The sequence below is a fragment of the Atractosteus spatula genome, chromosome 5 (assembly GCF_055471065.1).
Source record: "Atractosteus spatula isolate fAtrSpa1 chromosome 5, fAtrSpa1.hap1, whole genome shotgun sequence".
NCBI classification, from domain to species: Eukaryota; Metazoa; Chordata; class Actinopteri; order Semionotiformes; family Lepisosteidae; genus Atractosteus; species Atractosteus spatula.
Window position 1 is genome coordinate 62,445,308 of NC_142710.1, and position 12,899 is coordinate 62,458,206.

At 36.0% G+C, this 12,899-nt stretch overlaps 1 protein-coding gene across 4 annotated transcripts in view; it reads right to left on the reverse strand.

The window, feature by feature from the left end:
• Positions 1-12,899, reverse strand: part of iqsec1b (IQ motif and Sec7 domain ArfGEF 1b) — a 203,608-nt gene that overhangs the window by 48,826 nt on the left and 141,883 nt on the right. Inside the window, exon 1 of one of the 4 annotated variants that reach the window (XM_088916112.1) lies at positions 2,573-2,663. The exons of the other annotated variants lie outside the window; for them this stretch is intronic. The gene's annotated coding sequence lies outside the window, so the exon portion shown is untranslated. Of the gene's footprint in view, positions 1-2,572; positions 2,664-12,899 lie in introns of those variants that run through there. 4 annotated transcript variants of the gene reach the window in all.

Here is a 12,899-nt window from a genome sequence, read left to right on the forward strand (position 1 = left end):
AAGCAATCAATTATATTTCAATTTTTAATTACTTCTGGCTGCAGTACAAGAAGGGGTATTCTATAATCTCATACAAATGCATAGTTTGTACAATCCCTGCTAGTTAGTCTTTGAAATAACGTAATGGACACACAAAACATACAATATGTTTTTAAAAAGAAAATTATATACAGATCTCAAAACATACTGAGATGCATACAGTACAATGACATTATTTTAATGTTTTTCAAATCACTATATCAGATTAAAGAGAGCATTATATGTCTTCTTAAATACACATTCATAACAATATACTTAATTTGCTTTTAATTTGTTTGGGTGAGGCAATTGATATTAAAGGCAACAGTTAAAGCTTCCAGTCTAGACAGAGCTGTGGAAAAGTGATTTGTCCCAAAAGATTCCACTGTACTGCCAACCTGTGAAATTTGGCTGCTGTAACACAAATACTTCACATTGTTAAGTCTCATGTGCTGTATATGCCTGAAGTTATCCAGTCACTGTGATTAAACTGTAGGCCTGTGACTCATCATCAAGATGCTGAGACATCCTTCTTGAAGTCCAAGAGACCCAAGAACGACTCACATGCTGGTTAAAGCTTTAATTCACTGGGATTGGGAATATCCAAGTGACAGAGCCCAAATGGCATAGTGCCTTCAAAATGGGGTTAGGATTATGCCAGGCCTCACTTAGATTTCTGGCAAACAGCAACTCTTATGATCTGCTTGGAAGCTGCTAGGCCTGTCCCTTGTCTCATAAGGCAACATCTTATGTACTGTACAATAGCATGCTTTCATGATCACCGCTTTGAGCACTTTGACCAGTCTTTAAGATATACTCTAAACGGGCTATTGGCAGAGACTGATAAAGCAATTGCAGTTGTGCAACTCTTTTTTGAGAATCATACGGTTATTTATGTAATACACAGTACAGACAATAAGACACTGTCTTTAAACCTGGCTTGGAGGATCTATGACTGCATCACAAAATCACATCTCCTTTAAAAGTCACATGATTCCATTGGCTAGTCACAAGCCAAGGACCCTGCCTGGCGGGCTGCCCTGCATCTCCTGCCTGTTACTGCCAATGGCAGGGGATTACCAACCCCCTCTACAGCCAGTCAGGCAAGTGAGTGGGAGCAAGGCTAGCAATGATACCAGTGGCCTAATACCAATTAATACCAATAATCAATGCTAACTCTCCAGTCAGGCACCGTGGAGCTCACAGAGGGCAGGCAGATGAGCAGCTGTACAGCTGGGAAGTGTCAGAGGCACGTGCTCATGTGTGTTCTCTCACCAGCAGCCATTCACGAACAATAATTCAGAGCAAACCAACGTCAAGACTAACTTCAAGATAGGCAAACTAGCAGTACAATGTTTTGGACTCACTAGTTTTACAATCTGGTGTAACACGACTTGGCTTCCAGATGACATGTTCACCTTCAACAAACTTAACCAGCTTCGGCAAACAAAATGGGTACCAGACAAAATATAATTTTAGATACCTATGTTCAATGTAAATTTTGTTTATTTTCTGTTTTTATTTAAATGTAATAACCTCTTAAATTATAAAGTATTATACAAAATTCTACTTTTGACAGTTTGCATTACAAGGACTGCAACAATCTATTTATTGTTTACCCTAAAATATATTTGTTTAATATTAAAAATCAAATTGCTCTTGATTTCAAGCTTAGTACATAATTTCATATTACTAGGGGAACCATTTCTATCAAAAATGTGATAATGGATCTAAACCTTCTTAACAGCCCCTGCACTTGTATCCACAGAGCTTTTGATAGTTTCTGTGTGGAGTAGCAGTTTAGTCACTGTACAGTAAATAGAATATTTTTACTCAGACTGGTTCAGTAAAAAGCGTGGCTGTATAAAACTTCAATTAGAATGTGCTTTGGATGAAACCATCTGATAAATGTGCTAAAATCCATTAAATGTAATGAAATGCATTAAAACACAAAGAATGGAACCAACAACATTTATTGAGTTTTTAAAGCCTCTGACCATGTACAGTACTATACTATATATATGGAGTGCAGTCAGTGTAATTAGACATTTTCCTAAATGATATTTACCCAAGGAAAACCTTAGTCACAGTCAAATCAAACAGTTTTTAATTATTTTTGCTACTGTAAGAGAAATATCTGTATGACCTTTGCAAGCTTAAGCAATTCCTGAAACATAAAAGTTGACAACTGTTAACACTATAACTACTAGTCAAACAAATGATCTAAACGATCAGATCTGGGCTTAACAAGCTTAACATGTGCTAGGAAACTTTCTGTTTGTCCGGCATTAAAGCAGTTACATTTGTCCTTCAATTTTCAATTCAATATTCTGTTAGAAATATGACCCTAAGAGCAAGCAAAACTTTTAAACCAAGTTCAGTGCTTTATGTTTCAAACACAGACAACACAGTGTTTCATCTAATATGCAATACACACAGTACCTACTACATCCAGATTAATAACTTTCAAAAAGTAGAAGTGTTCACAGTTTACAGTTTCAAACATTTTCTCCCAATCAGAACAAAGCACAAAATTTGTTCGAAATTTTCTTACCTTTACTGACGGATTTAAATTCACTTCCCTGTCCCACAAAGCACACAGGCCGCAGGCTCTCCTTGTTTGCTTATTTCACAGCAATGACAAGCAGAACGTTCAGTACCTCTTGGATACGTTCACTTTTGATAACAATAACTGCAATCTGGTGACTGAACTCAGCAGCCAGAAGTTTTGAAAATCTGCAGTGTCAGGCATTCACTCACTGTCAAAGGAAATCCTGCTTCGTTGCCTACTTGCATTTTTTCCAAAGTGTATCAGACGTGTACAGTCGTTCTTTACACAACTGCATGCACAGCTTTAATCACCAGCAAACAAGCAGAAAGGTCTTTTAGCAGTAATGGTTATAAAGGAAATTTTTATTTCCACGAGGGTGTGACACTGTTAGCTTATGAGCACAAAAAATATTTATAGAACACTTAAACAGTAAGAGATTGCTAAACATTGCATGAAACTGAAAGACTGCATACCAGTACATACTATTTAACCATGTCACAGTCTAGTGCCTGGTGAGTCACCGAAACATCAAAATCAAGAATAAATATCTCTCAGTATGGTGCAAAATACTGAATATCTACAATTTCATAATGTGTATTTTGTTTACAAAATTGAAAACAACAGAAATTAAAGATCAATTACGTTGAAAGGCGTTCCACTAACATATTTGACAAAAAACGTTTGATGTTTGTTTCTGATGTTTTGTGATGCGTTGTAACAGGTTTAACACTGATAACATTTTTATGTGAGTCTTACGTTGTGGTCAGTACATTAAGAGCTGTCTTCTAAGTACAACATAACAAAGTGTTTTTTTGTGAGGAAATTCCACCTTATCGCCTCATTTCAGCTCAAATATAGAAAACAAAAAGGCCAGTCAGTGAAATAATATTCAGACTGCCAAAAAGGAGGATCTCATTGGAATGTTTTGTAAAACAGCAAGCAGAGCGCTTATTTGCAGAAAGAAAACATTTCACAGAAAAAATGCAGTTCCTTGGACATGTTTTTCAAGGACAAATTTCTCAAAGGACCTTTGTACAATAGCTGATGCCTATCCATGACTTCTTCCTTTCACATACAGCTCATGTTCCAATAATACAGCCTCCTAGTGCAAACATGAATTATTTTTATAACTGGGTCTAGACAAATTATAATACAGTGAATGTTGTTTAAATGTGTGTATGACGTACTGCAAAGACAAAAGTAGATTACAGAGAACACACATTACTTAGATGAGGAGGGGAGAAATAATCTGTTAGATTTCATGTTTAAACAGGTGTCTAAATAATGGAGTCAAGGATATCATTTTAGAAAAGTCTGCATTTCAGCGTCTTTAGGGATACCACCCTCCAGCATGCAAAATCATTTCTTATTTCTTCCTTTCCCCTAGGCCAACAACTTATTTCAAACACCGAGGAAAGCACAATTCCTACTCTAATAATTACACAATTCAGACCACAAATCACCTCAGAGGTAGCATTTTGTTACAGTTTTATTATTTGTAACTCTCATCTCACACTCTATGCATATTCCCATTATTACGAAATAATAATTGCCGGAAATGCCTTGAAACCGAATGGAATATATCACAAAATTGCTCTTCGTTTTAAATGCTTTACAAAATTACGACAAAAATAGTGCTCACGTTTATGATAGTATACATCTCTCAAAGGGGTTGTCATTGCAAAGGCTGTGTATCCTTCAAGTTCTAACTTACTAATTTACGGAGACCTAATGCCAAGTTCTAAGAAATATAATTATGAAACTGTAGAACAAATATTGTAAAATCCATCCAATTATATTCATTTACCATCTTATTACCAAATGACTAGGCAATGACTAACCTGTTTTCTGTTCATCAGCTCCCTTGGAGATAACCACAAACCCAAACAACGTACAGTTCCCATCTCACATTTTTATGATGAAAGCCTGTTTAAAATTCCTTTTTTCAAGATTCCAAGATTTAGATTTCAAGAACTTGATTACAAAAAGCCTTAGGTGCAGACCTGGTAAATTATGTGTGAATAACGCACAAGACAGCATCCCCAAAATACTTACAGTAAGTTAAAAACTATTTACTCATTATTTCTACTACAACAGTTGACATACTGTATAACAAAAAGTGCAGTTCTCCACAGCAGAACCTTCTTAACTGTTGCTGCAGTATTGATTAAACAGTCTTAATCGTTTAGTGTTAAAGACTTTGTATTGATTATTCCCTTGGTAAATAACAAAAATGGAACTTACAGCATACTGCAGTCCTCTCCATATATCGTATTGATCATTCCAAGGTTACCTGTACTATTCAAATGTAACAAAAACACAGACATACTGGAGTAACCTTGTTTCCCCAAAAACCCAAAAGCATCTCTCACCACTACCTGACAACATCAGCAGTGGCATTTGGCAGGTACAGTACATTGATAAGATTAATTTAACTTGTGCTTATCTTTGCCTTGGGATCACATGAAAGCATGTACAGTACTTAGTTCAGTTTAATAAGAGAAATGGTTCTGTGAGGCATGGGAAAATTTATTTAAAGAAACCATTACAGATAACTTGGTTAGGGCTGCGTAAGCTTACCTGATTTAGTACAATTATTCTGTAAAATTATATCAATGTTTTTATGCAATTTTAGTGTTGAGTTTATTGAAATAACTGTCATCTTGTTCCAGAATTGTCTATTTATGTCTTAAACAGATACAATGAATAGATCTTTTCTTCAAAATCAAAGTCCTGAATTGACATGATATTAATTACTTTATGTAAGTAAAAAAATGTTGAAAAATGCTCTGTGCACTAAACCTCCTTAAAACCTTTTTGCCTGTTGCACTTCTAGAGAACAGACATCCCAGTAGATTCATAATTTGTTCCTCTCCAAGAATGACAGTGTAATAGAGAAATTCTCCTCAGGCCAAAGCTTCAAGTCTTTCCTTGATGAGTGTGCAAGTTTCTGTAACTTCATGATTTTAAGTAAACAGCTACTGAAGCTTTCCCTCTGCTCTGCGGTACATTCCTAATCAGACTCGGAAGAAAACGCCTATAGAGAGACACCCAGTTACAAAAACACCATGGCACACAGTCATGACAGTGTCCCTTCATTGCAAGCTCCTTTGTAGGAAATTCTGTTTTTCCATGGCTGTGTACATGCATGCAAAAAAAGTGTTTTCTTTGGCAGGGAGAGCAGAACAGGAGGTCTGCTGTGAAAGTAACAGCCTGATGTGCTAGTTTTTTGTGCAGGAATTGGGCTCAAAATAAGGTCATTATTTACCAAAATGCCGTCATCTACCTGTATATCTTCGTCTGAGAAAAATGTCCTATTCCAATAACACAGTTGGTCAACCTCATTAAAACCTGGCAAAATGTATTGATAATACTGCATTTATCTAACACAAACAGTGTCCTACATATTACACCAAATGGCCAAATCAAGAAGGTTATAATGTTTAAGAACAGAAACATTTTGCAGTTGATTTCAAACAATACATATTGTGTTTATGATCGTTTTCAAAGAAATTCATCTGAAAAACCTCAGTACTTAAGACCTAAAAATAGCAAATGAAACTAAAGATTTCATGCTACTGTTTGGAGCAGTCTATCACAAAAATGTCACACAGTTTTTCACTCATTATTTGATTGCTTTCTAGTCTAGCATTCTACAGCTCCTGAAAGGGTAATTTTTCATCTGTAACTCGATGAAGAACAGGGTTATAAACTAAGTGGCAGTAAACATACATGTCCTCTATCTTTTTCTGGTGGTTTACAAAGTTCAACAATAGAAAGCAATTTAAATACAATTAATATACAGTACAATTATACCGTATAATATATATGTGTAGTACATATTAACATTTCTATGAAAGCCTCATAATAATCTCAAAATAAATAAAAATGTGTGTCAAACTGCATTACTTATGTTCTCATTACTGAGGTGTTCCATTTAGCTTGTTCAAGTGACAATTATTGAACAGCTAAAGTATTCAACAACCAAGAGCCATTAACCAACTAATTGTATTTAGTTAAAAAACACTGAGCCATTTAAAGATAACTAACAGTCAGAAACAAATATTTCTTCCACTCAGATATATTCTGTTTCACTATCATCTGAAGCTAATAAGACATACTTTTACAGGTACTGTATACTTTCTAAATGAGCAATTAAATTAGCCAATAAGACATTATTGGTATACTGAAAATGAGCAAAGAGAAATATGGTAAGTCTTCAGTCACTTGCAGTATGGAACTAAATAAACATTTTACCACAACAGACATTACTAGTATCTGAGAGTCACACCCACATAGTGTTAATGCAGAATTTGTAGTTACAGTAAACCACAACAAGCAGTCATTACATCAGATATTAACACAGGGAGGCAAAACCAAACTAAAAAAAACTAAAGGAAAAGCTGTGAGAGCACCATGTTTTTAACCAGCCAAATTAAAGATCTAAGCACTGTATTAAACTTAACTGAACTCTCCTAACTGACTGTATAATATAGCTTTAGACCGACTGATCTGACAGTGAAATCAGCCTGCAAGAGTCACACTACGACCAACTGGTCATCTGCACAAAGCACTAAAATAATCCTCTAAGTATTTAACAATGCTACTTTTCTCCTTAACTAGGTTATTAGCTTAAATGTAATGTCAAGAAACACTTAAGGGGAAATTTAACTCAAGACTTTAAGCAACTATTCACATGTTCAGAGGTTGAAGATGACTAAACTAAGAAAATATTACGTTTTAAAAGGAATATAACATTTCTGAACAAAAAGTCATATTCACATTGTAAACTCCTTGTTACATTAATTTCTGCATTAGTTATATTAGAAAAGCCATTCTGAATTCATTTGCTCTGCCATGTACACAAACAGTGCTGTGCTAATCGATATTTTAAGAGGGAAAGCCCACAGAAAGATGAACAATTCCTTTTTAGAAATAGCATGCAACCAAATTAAATAGTTAAATAACCATAGAAATAGACAAAAATTCATTTGAAATGTCAGAAGAACACATTTTTCTCAAGTACAGAAACAGTAGAACGTCACTCTGCTATTGTTTTCAATCATGACAAAGTAATTAAAAACTTTTACCCAGCCTTCTTTATACATATATAAAAACTATTCCCTTAGGTTCTCTACCAAACTCATTATCTGTTCCTTCATTAGATTCAGTCAGTCAAACACAGGTGGGCTGTCAGTTAATTTTAACTCCAAGGTACAGAAAGCTGTTGTTAATATTTCCCATTTTACATACAGGAGAGGAATAATCATTATTATCTGCTGCCTAAGGATATTGTTCACTGCAGTGACGCCCCAAACTTCTAAAATCATTCTGCACAGCTGAGATTCATTGACATTGTCGAACATAACAGTGGGTCATTTCACATATCTATTTCCAATCTCCAGAAGTAAACCTTCATTAAATGTAGTTTAAATCCCAACCAAAATGAGATTATTTAAATAACAACAACATGATCAACTACAATACATTGTAACTACAATATATACATGTTCATAACTGTTGAAGAAATGCAAGGTAAATCTTTAGGTCTGTCTCTCACTGTCTGGAAAACATGTGATTCATTTAGGAGCTGGATCATTCTTGTAGTGCACATTACATCACCAAGAAGAACAGAATTAATTAAGAGAAAGCACTTCTAAAGATTTCATGAGAGATGTTCAAACATGTAAACATTTTATTAGCTTTTCGGTTGAGCATAACAAAATGATTGTTGAAGATCAGCAAAACTTGACTGTCCTTTGTTTAATAGTTAAAACTGAAATGCTTCGTTCTAGTCCTAATGTAGAAGTTCAAATCACTGAAAGGAAAAATAACCCATCATATCTGGACAGAAGAATTGAAGTTTTTGTGTTGGACTCAAAATGGTGACTCTTGGTGTAAAAAAATAAAAAAATTACAATATTTTGTGCAGCAGATCATATCAAAGTAGTACATATCCTGAGGATTCCTGGCAGCTGCAGGGGTATTTCCCACATTGCATTCAGACAGCTACGAAGTCAACAAACACATTTGATAATGTTTATGCTGAAATCTTCCTAGTCAAAACAAGGCCCTTTGATTTCATAATGATTATGAAACCTGTGAGGAATTTAAAATTAGTCTTTTCAAGATGATTAAAAAGAACTGTACTGCCTCAAAACTAATCCAACAGAGGGCAACCTCAGAAATGGGAAATTGTTATAGATTTTAAAATATTTTTTAAAAGTTTAAAAAGAACACATCACATTCTCTACACTTGTTAAGTGCTAAAGTTTTCTTGGAGAGAATATTGTAATTAGCTTTTTAGATGTCAAAATTGCTTCCAATATTTTAATATTTTCACTAATTTTCAGTTTCTTAATCTATATGGAAGAAAATTGTTGTATATGGATCATTTTACTCGTGTTTAAGCTACAATATTAAACACAATTATTTAATATTTATATTCAAAGCAATAATAGTACTGTACCTCAAGCCAGGCTAAGAGTGTTCATACAGATCCCTTAGATTCTATTATCTGTACATTTAAAAAAATCCAAACATTTCCAATATCTCCATTTAACACAAGTGCTATTCTGAGGTAAAAGTAATAGAAAACAACATATGTATTTTCTACAATATAGTTCAATATCAATCACAAACCTTTACGTAACTCTGTAACAATAAGCATATTAACATTTCATTACATCAATGTGTAAAACACAATAAAGCCTGCAGGTATTTTCATGTAGTTTTAATTAAATCTAATGTAGGAGAATCTGAGCCCATCTATTCTGTAAACACATTTAATCTGTTTAGATCAGCTACATCTAGAAAAAGATGCAATGAATAATCTCAAGAACAATTGACAGAATCAATGGGAATTCATCACAAGTGATTCAGTGCAGTCATATATTTTAATTGACAAATGCAAACGTGGAGCTCCAACCTCTAGTATAAATCAATGTGACCATCTATAACATCCCAGATCTACTACAATGAAAGACATACTTCAGTTCTTTTTGGGAGTGGGATGAGGAGAGAAAAAGGGGATGTATCAGCATTAGGATCTATTCAGAGGTCTCTGTAACTTAACATTCCTGCTCAGCTTACTAAGCAAAATCTCCTGTCCTTTAGCGATACTGCATCAGAATCACTATGACATCAGACTACAGAATAGAGCATCTCTGCATACAGCATTCCTCTTATAGCCAACTCATATAGCGCCAGCTCAAATACCCTTTAATCGCAGCATATTTTAATGCTAGACACCTGCTGTTGCTAGCAATATAAATGCCAGCTTTCCGAACCCAGGGCAGATGCTGCTGCAGTAACTTCATGCGCTGCATAAATCCACCTACCTCGGACTTCATCCTCTTGTAGGCCGGAAAGGAATAAAATATCAAACACCCAGGTGGAGCTGTTACAGTTTCTCTTTGCAGTGGATTTGCTGTAATACCCCCCAAAAAAGTCAGCTGGTCGCACAGGAGGATAAAGATGGGTCAGTGCCTCGTTGTGAAGCTCAAAGCACAGGGGACCTCGAACTGACGGATTTACTGATCAGCACATTTACCTAAACGTCGATGAGATGGGCTGAGCCCTGTGGCTTTCTCCCCCTCTCTCTCCTGCTCTCTCTGACTCGGTCTCTCTCTCTTCTCCTATATTCTGCACGTATGTACGGTATATCCATTTGTTCAGCAGGTTTCTTGATCTACTGCCTTCTGAGTGATGCATTGTCCTGTGCTTATATTGCGGCTGTTAAACAATCACACTGCAAGGTCAGAGCCTGTTTTTAGCTTTTCCAGGACAAACCATAAGGCTGCAGAGAAGCCTGGGGCAGTAGGATGAAAAGTATTAACGCTGCATTAAAGAGGATACAGCCACATGTGCCTGTGAATCCTTTTACATAATAATATAGAAGCTGATACACAGCATTTAATACTAAAATCATTTAAAGTATAATTTGCCTTTCATAAAAGTTGTTTTTTGCCATTTACCTTAAACCTTTCATCAAGTAGCTATAACAAAACTCAGAACTTTTTTTTCATTTTTCTTACTGTTGTGTATTATTTGTAGATGCATTACAATACAAAAAAACAAATTACAGCCATACACAGCATGTCATTTTTCTTCTATGAAGCATTTGTAAGTATTGTTCGTAAATGGCAATACCATAACAAAATAACTGTCTCATGTGGGAGTAAATTGTAGCAAAGCAGGGCTTCAAAAATGATCATCCTCTAGTACAAAAACCACATGTTTAAAGCATATATATTCTGCAGGTACTCCAACACACACTAGTCATTAGTGATTTTGCTACCTTGCAATCTAAGCATAGTTTAATGGAAATGGGATTTTACATTAATTTGTGGTACCAACAGGTGGAGTGACTGATTAACCCATGTTCATATTTCCACTTGAAACAGAAAAATGGTAGCTGACTAAGTCCTGCACATTAAACAATCCTAACATGGAACTTCCAAGTGAATAAAATAGTAAAAAGCAACCATTCATGATTGCAGATTGAACCCTTTACCCTAGTTCAAACCAGAGCAATGTCACTAGGTGGGTGAGACCTGGATTTCTCAGTGTAAGCATTAGTCAATGAAGGTTTTCTAGGCCTTTGGAGAAGCAGAATGGCTTGCATTAAAGCATTAAAGCATTGCAGAGTTTAGAGCATGTCAAAAGATTAATGCCTTTGACAGGGGAGCAGGTTGGAGCTGGAAGAGCATGTCTGTAAATCCCTCTTCCCCCCTGTGCAGTACAGGAGCAGCTGGAAGCAGGTCTCTGGGGGAGCCCAAACTGGTGGGGGTATATAGCAAACAAAACTGACAACTCCACATCTTCATATCAAGAAATCCTAACATTTCATATCTGCTCCTAACACTGCTAAATGAATTTGTAAAATCTCACTGCTTAGTTTTGATGACAAAGAGTTGATTGGAATCCATCAACTTTAACGGGTTGTATTCAAACCTGATGTGAACAGTTCTTAGCTATTTACATATGCTAAAACAATGTAACAACTTGTGAAAACAATGTAGGTGATTCTAAACAGTTAATCAGGAATGAGGGTCAAGCGTGTCTTTTTTTATCAGTCTCCAGTAGCAATAATATCAGCATAGCTCCACAGAAATTCAATACAATGTGTCTGTTCTTTGTGTCACAGATTTAATTCACATTACAGGAAATAGGGACATAAAAATAGTGTCAACAAGTACACATCATTTCATGAGTTCATTTATGTCATTAACATGAAAAATCCTTTACATTCTGTTTATTGGTCACTGTGTTTTTCAAGTCTGTTTCTTATGTGCCCACCTGTGCTGGAATTGTCATTTCCCTAAGCCTAGAGAAACTAATCTAAACTGTGCGCCACCAATGATCACACTGGGCTAATGACATAACCCAGGCTTGAACCTGTGGTGTCTGGATCATAGAACTCAATTTGTGCTCGGGAAAACACCAAGTAGGGAGCTGCATCAGCATGCGTAGGCTGCAAAGGAACAGGTAAAGGTTTATTCCATGCTGGAAAGAAAAGAAACACAACATTTGGACTGTGAAGCCTTCTTCAGGGGTGATGTGGTCATAATGACAGCACTCTGTCTTAAATTCAACATTTTTTCCTTCAACTCAGATACCACCCAGAGTGACACTAGGAGACTTCAGCTGTTTTCCAAGAAAATAATGCTTTCTACCATTTTTTTCCCTCTACCAACAGATTACTCTTTCTAGACAACAAAATCAAAGATGCAAAGAGGTTTTTAAAGCTACCAGCTCCACATCATATTCCTTTTATTACTGCTTTATGACTCATCAGATGGCGCAACTCCAAACTCTACCAGTTCCTCAGTGCAGATAAGGACAAAACAAAACCCTCAGGGCGCTCACTACATCCACGAATTCCAACCTTGTTGTTACCATACCTTTAGATATGCCCCTTTCACAGGATGAGAGATCTCTTCTCGGCCAAAGTCTTAGTTTTGTACCAGTCAGAAAGATGCTAGACATTCCCCAAACTCAAATTGACCTCCATCACTTTTACCGCAGGCTTTGTCTCAGAGCACATTTTGCTGATGACATCTCTTCACCCTCATCTAACAAAAACCCGGTTATCAATGAGATCAAAATTAAACAAAGCTTTTGAACTCCCCAGCTGGCTGTTTTCTGTCAGTAGATTATTTCATTAATCAATACAAATATCAAGCTCCCAAGACCCTTTCCACACCAAGGAGATCTAACCTCAGGTCTAGCCTCACCGAAAGAGAAGTTCAGGCGCCCCAATCTCTCTGCAAGCAAGCTGACAGAGGCGGTGCTGCTGTGGTGTGGCCAAAAGACCTACAGTACATAT